Here is a 7,404-nt window from a genome sequence, read left to right on the forward strand (position 1 = left end):
ACTCCCCCAACATACTGCTGCATAAAAAATGGCTGATGCCACCACTGAATTGTAAAATGTTCTCAAAAGCTCCCCCTGAACCCCAAAAGATCTGAGTCACCTCAGCAGATACAGCCTACTCATGCCCTTTTTATAGAGTGCAGCCGTGTTGTTAGACCAGTCCAGCTTATTGTTCAGGTGAACACCCAGGTACTTATAAGATGCCACCCTCTCAATCTCATTTCCCTGAATGATCACTGGTGCTGATGGGGGATGTCCCTTCCTACGGAAATCCACCAACAGTTCTTTGGTTTTGGCCGCATTGAGTTGGAGATGGTTCCTCAGGCACCAGTCCGTAAAATCCTTTATAAGATCTCTGTACTCATTCTCATCATCCTCCCTGATAAGGCCCACGATCACAGAGTCATCAGAGAACTTCTGCAGGTAACACTGGGGGGAGTTGGATTTGAAGTCCGCGGTGTAAACAGTAAAAAGAAACGGAGCCAAGACCGCTCCCTGTGGCGCCCCAGTACTAGAGACAACAGTGTCTGACACAGTCCTTTGTCCTCACATATTGTGGTCTCCCTGTGAGGTAGTCCAAAATCCAGTGTGTCAGGTGCTGGTCCACCCCCATGTTCTCTAGCTTTTCCCCCAAGAGTGTAGGCCTTATGGTATTGAAAGCACTGGAGAAATCAAAAAACATGATTCTCACAGTGCTCCCAGGCTTGTCCAGGTGATCGATGCAGAAGATAGATGAGAGCATCCTCGACTCCAGTGCCAGGCTGGTAAGCAAACTGCAGTGGGTCTAAAGTTGCTCTCACCATGGGGCGGAGCTGGGCAAGGACCAGCCTCTCAAGGGTCTTCATGAGGTGAGATGTCAGTACAACTGGTCTGTAGTGGTTCAGTTCTTTGGGATGTGGGATTTTTGGCACTGGAACCACACATGATGTCTTCCAGAGCCGCGGCACCTTCCCCAGTTCCAAGCTCATGTTGAATAGGTGCCCCACTATCCTACCCAGTTGATCTGCACATGTCTTTAGGAGCCTGGGGCTAATGCCATCCGGGCCAATGGCTTTCTGCACCTTAATCCTGCTAAGCTCCTTCGCTACCTGTCCTGGTGTGCAGGACCAAGTGGAGCTGGAAAGTTGCATTTTGGGGGCTATTGGTAAGGGGGAGATGGGCAATGCAGGGGGCCCCCTGGGGAGTGACTGAGAAATAACTGTCCGTATGTGGGAGGGGGAGGAAGATGAAGTAGCAGAGGACGTGGGAGGCTGCTCAAATCTGTTAAAAAACATATTTAAGTCTTTCCTGTAAATTATGTGGGAGTTTCTGAACGATGGGGTTCACTCCTCTTGCTGAGTCTAAGAACAATAGGCCGGGCAGGTCTTCACTGGACTTTGCGCCTAGCTCTCTGAGTTTGCTATACTCTTTGTTAGGGACAATGGGGAAGGCATCTAGTCTTTTGAATAAGGCATCTTCGATTACCTCAGCAGATCCATAGCACTGCTCTAACCTCTCCCAGATGAGCCTCAATCCCATAACAGGTTGTGTGATGTTGACTGCCCTGATGCGTTTAGCATGTTCTGAAGAGTTAGGCCCAAGCCACTTTACTAAGAGGTCGATTTCCTCAGCAGGTGACACGGCGAGACCTCTCACTGCATTCTTAAATGATGAGCGCCATGCTCTGAAATCTTCTGGCCTGTCATTGAACACAACCAGACCCGTGGAAACTAGTTCCCTCCTTGCAAAGTATCTAACAAAGTCCCCTAAGCCGTCGCTGCTTGCATGCACTGGTGGATACAGTGTTGTGGGAAGACTATCTGGAGGGCGGCCATGCTCATCTAGCCTTGGTTTGACCCAGCTACTGTACTGGTTAAGCCCAGGTGGGGCCATGTCACTAAAGTGAGGGGGCAGTCTATGTGGATGGTTGGCAATGTCAGGTGCAAGGATGTTCTCAATGCCTATGACAGTTGTTTGATATTGCGCATGACCACTGATTTGTGCCTTAGCAGGCCATCTGTGAATGTCATAATCAGAGACTGTCTCTAATGGTGGCATTGAGTCAAGGCTACAGTCAGGGAGGTTATGTACATATTCCTGTGTACGTTGCTGAGAGTCTTGGGTGTAAACTGAAATAAAGGGTTCTTTGTGATCATCTTCATCAATTTTTTCAGCAGCCACCGCCGCGAAGCAGCCTACGAATTTAATAAAAAGTAAATCATGCTTAAAGGAGAATTCCGGTGTGATATTGACCTAAAGTGTGTTGAAACATGATACCAAGTGTGAACGTATGTCTCATAGCTCTTCTCGGCTTGTCCCCTGCACTCAGAAATCTGGTGCTAGTTAGCCGATGCTACAAACAGCTGTTTAGTTTTTCGATGGGGGTGCCTCGGGCATCGGCCTAGCCATGCAAATAAATCACTGTTTTACACCATTTACTAGGCTCAAAGTAGCTCCATACTTCATTGGTAGACTTCCGAGGGCCTTGACATTTAAAAACGAGACATTGAGAACTTTGAAAAAGCACTGGTAGTTTACTTACAAGACGATTTATACAGACAGTATCTTCAGAGTTTAGCGTTTGCAGCCATCTTGAATTTAGTCACGATAAGTCGAGCGACGAGTATGAATGAACAAGTATGATAAGGGATCAGATTCCAAAAATAATTCTGTGGAAATGCATGGATTCCAGTTGCTGCTACTGGAAGAAACTGGAATCCATGCATTTCCACAGAATTATGTTTGGAATCTGATCCCTTATCATACATTTCCATTCATACTTTTTTATATGGCTCTGGTAGCAACCATCCATTTAGAACTAGTAACGGCAGTTTGTCCTGCAAGTTGAGAAATTAGTTGATAGGCTATGTGTCGGAAGAAATTAGTTCTACAAACAAGACAGTTTTAGCAATTCAAATGTTAAAATTGTAACAGGAAATGACAACCTGGTCTCATTGCACCGAAGTTACTCTGTCAACGTTTTTGCAGACCTGCCCATACATGAACCAGTCCACGTTTTGAGGGGGGAAATCTCCTCTAGGGGCGCTAAAGAGAGACTTGTTTGCAATTCATCAAAATAGGCCTAAATTAATCATAGAAAAAGCTTTTATCGCTGGTTGCGGTAAGTAATTAGAATGATTTATTAGTCAATGTGGAACAGGGTGGGAGTGTGCCTTTTTCTGTGATATTACCCAAAGCAAATAATGCACAATTGCTTGTTTAATTTTTTCAGCATCCACAACCGCGATTGGTGTTCACTTCTTCTATGACCATCATGGTCCACTACCATATCAATCCCCATCGTGATCGCCAAGTGCAACATGTGTTGTGCAACACACAGACAAGGTGTAAACATGCGACAAACTGATAATCAGTTGGCTACAAAATATCTCATTGTTATTATATCCAAAAGAGAACTGTTTTGATCAACTCTCAAAAGTTAGAAGTGAAGTGCACTGAAATACCATTCTAATTACTAGTAAAAGTAATACCTTTACAAGAAGTCTATTGCTTATTTCATGACCTATTGATTTGGTTTATTTTTAGATTTCATAAGACCTGGAGGTAAGATCCAACCCTCTAATATAGCCTAGCCTACTGTATAAACAGAAACCAATTTTCCATTATAGTCTATGGTAGTCAGTGTCAAATCAACACAACTGCCTAGAGATATGTGAAACCTAAGCAATCTTTAATGTGATTAAGGAGCATATAGCCTATTATGAAAAAAAATACTACCACATAAGAACTACAGAGCGGTAACCTACAAGAATCCGATAACCAGAATGTAAAAACAATAGGCCTACTAACCAATTAAAAACAAATTCAAATACTAGCATGTACTATTTAGCCTAGGCTACTTGGCTCTTTATGTTTCCACAGGATTCACTAATGTTATGTAGGCTTAGCTACATCAGACCCTCTTGTGCATAATAAAAACAACACAGGATCTGTGCCAAACTAATTTCAAAAGGGCACAATAATTTATTCAAGATAAAATGAGAATCAATGGACACCTAGGCTATGGACTGGAGTTCATCTCCTTGGAAATGACAATCGATTTTACCTCACCACAATGTAAAATAATAATAAATGATTTAAATAGAGAATTATCCTGCTAACTAACCAGGTTGCTAAGTAGCAGGTAAGTAGCCGGTATTAGCCGATTAAATGTATGAAGACGTGACATGAGCTATGAAAGAACAAAACACGTTAATACATGAAGGTTGTAAAATAGCACATTTTCAACAAGCTAGACGTCTGCTAGCAACTTACATTTACCCATGCACGTCAGCAGCAAACCGAATTTAGGCTACTGGAGGAATCTAGCGTTTTGTCATTCAACGTCATTGACACTTGCTTGAGAAGTTGAAGTCGTTCTCTATCTCCGTTGCTTCTAGCGCCACGGTGGTTAAAAATGGTACGGTCCATAATAGGGGTGTCTGAAATCGCTTTACATTAAACTTTTCCTAGTGAAAATAGGAGTTGACTTGTATTGTAGCCAACTGTAATGATATTTTTTCACAATATCAGAAAAATTATCTGACCCCCCCAAAACTGATATTTCTGTCTCTTTGGGGGTCTTCATTGGGGGGTATAGTACCCCCCAGTACCCCCTGTAATTCGAACTATGATGTACTCTACTCATAGACATAATATTCATAGACGCCGCATTGGCTGCTGGAAACAAGAAATGCGGCCGCCATCTTGGACCGGTCATACTCCTCGTTGCGTTGCAGCAGAAAACACAAGATGACAGCACTGTGCAGCATGTTCCTGCTCAAATCGGCGGACCATACTTCGGGATTTACTTTTCACAAGTAAGATTTAACATTACCGTACTATTGGTTGTATTTTGTATTTTCGAACAATGTGGCCTGTATCATAGCTACATGTATGACCTTTGCAGCAAAAAAAATCTATTCGGTATTCAGTGAGGTATGATTAATTTAATGCGCTGACAGCTCATTGCACCAGCCAAAGAGATTACACTGAGTGGATGACCGATCCAAGATGGCGGCCCCACGTCTCGTCAGCGCTAGTAGGGAGTAGCGGTCGATGCGGCGTCTATGTATACTATGTCTATGTATATACTGACTAGATGTCGCCTTCGGCTTCTTGGCATGCGTCAACACCGCCGCCATCTTGTAGCGGGGATCTGAAGCTCCTATTTAGCGACGTTTGTTTCTCGTGGCTTTGTCATTTGTGAATTAAGCTACATCTCGTTTGCCCATAGCATTGACCCATGATTAAAAAAGTAACGACTGGCGTATGAAGTAGCAGACCACGTTAAAGCACGGAAGTAAATGTTCTACAGATCTACAACTACAGATCAGCAACTTCTGGTAAGATTACAACTGACACGAGTAAACGAGACGAGAGGTATGTGGCCTCAACCAGAGCCTGTCTACGGAGAGTCTGTTTACTTTCATTGTATCGAACCATAGATATATATACTAACTAGATGTCGCCTTCGGCTTCTCAGCATGCGCCAACACCGCCGCCATCTTGTAGCGGGGATCTGAAGCTCTAAACTAGTTCTCCCGTATTGTCAGTGTTACCTATTTAGCGACGTTTGGCCATCCCCAGCGACAGAAAACCTTTTTAGCGATTAGCGACAAATTTGGGAACTTCTCACAATGATGGCACACTCGGTTTCGTTGTTGTTGAAAAATCACTTTTCTCATGGCTTTGACATTTGTGAATTAAGCTACATCTCGTTTGCCCATAGCATTGGCCCATGATCGACCATAAATACATACCTGTCAGTTGGAACAACCCAAAAAACTAGATAATTGCTTGAGATTTTGACGATTTATGGTGATTTTATTTTCGCTAGATCTTTGCCTAGATTGACGCTAATGCATTATAGAGGAGTGGGCCACCGCGGCAAGATGGCGTCTCGATTGACGCATTCGTTCCAATGAACAGCAGTCGTCAAGGCGACATCTAGTCAGTATATATATCTATGGCAATACCGGAGCTAGCGTGCGTGTGAGCCACTTTATCAGAGCGATATTGTCAACGTCAGCGAGTATTTGCATTAGATTACCGTCTAATGACATCAAAAAAGTTTACCCGAAATGATTGGGTCCGTGTATCATTCGTTCATTTGATATTCAATTGAGAATCAAAAACGAAAAAAACAAAAAATTACTTGTTATTTCATTATTTGTTTATGAATGTGATACAAATAAACAAAAACACGTTGTTTTCCAGGCTTTTGATTTCATGGTCAGATCAAAAGTATAACGTTTAAAAAATGGCTTCAGGGCCGAAACTGATTTTGATATTTATTTGTTCCGATTTCTGTGACCTGGAAGTCTATCCAAGTCTTGGTCTAGACCTGTCAGTGCTCAGTGTTGCCAATTAGTGACTTTGTTGCTAGATTTAATTTTGGCCATCCCTAGCGACAGAAAATATTGTCTAACAACTATAGCGAGAAATTGGGCGACTTGCGCAACGATGGCAAACTTGGTTTCGTTGAATCGACAGAAAATCATCTCCCTTCTCATGCCTGTTTTGTTTATGAACATCGCGTTCGCCCAAAGCGTTGCCCCATAATTATAGACGTAATGACTGGCCTAGGCTATGTAGTATCAGCCCATGTTAGGGAAGTAGGCCTAGATGTTAGATCTATCAGCTCAGATCATCATTTGTCGCCAACGTCATTGGAAGGCAGCCAGCTGCAGTAGCCTTCTGGTGAGATTACACCAAAGACAGTATATGACAGGGAAACTAGGGACACATACTAGGGGCTACAATTCATTCACAAACAGAGCAAATAATTCAAATCGAGCCATAGGCGTAGCCATATAGTAGTCTACTTGTCAGTCTTGCCCGTCCAATTACGTTCACCATCTAAAAAAGACGCGCAAGTCAACACTACTCTGAGAGCTCAAGAATCAGTCAAATCGCGAACAGGCGGCAGCTCCGTTTAATTGTCAGGTGTGAAATGCGTTCATATTCCACTTTTTATGTCATAGATGTTGCATGCCTATGCAAGGAAAGGCTTTGCAGTAGGATTGTCCAAGCTGTTGCTTCAGTTTGTGTTTTAAGTTATGCGACGCACCGTTGGGTTCATGCCGTTTTGCGCAAGTTTAAAATGTTTAGCCGACTGCGTAATTTGCCATTTTTGTTCAATAAGTTCTACTTTTCATGTCATGAATGTAACATGCCTATGATAAGGCTTTGCACTTGTACAATATGGTCAATCTATTGTCTCAATAGTGTTTCATGTGACGCTCCGAAGCTAGGCCTACATTCATGCATTGTTTTGCTCCAGTTTAAAATGTTTCTGCCTAATTTGTCAGCTGTGATCAAATGCGTTCAATAAATTCCACTATGTCATAACATGCCGATTAATGTTTGTATGGTGTATCTCATCTAGGCTTCTCTTAGGCTGTTCAATCAAATTGGCTTTGC

Source organism: Alosa alosa, chromosome 14, assembly GCF_017589495.1.
Source record: "Alosa alosa isolate M-15738 ecotype Scorff River chromosome 14, AALO_Geno_1.1, whole genome shotgun sequence".
In the NCBI taxonomy this organism is placed as follows: Eukaryota; Metazoa; Chordata; class Actinopteri; order Clupeiformes; family Clupeidae; genus Alosa; species Alosa alosa.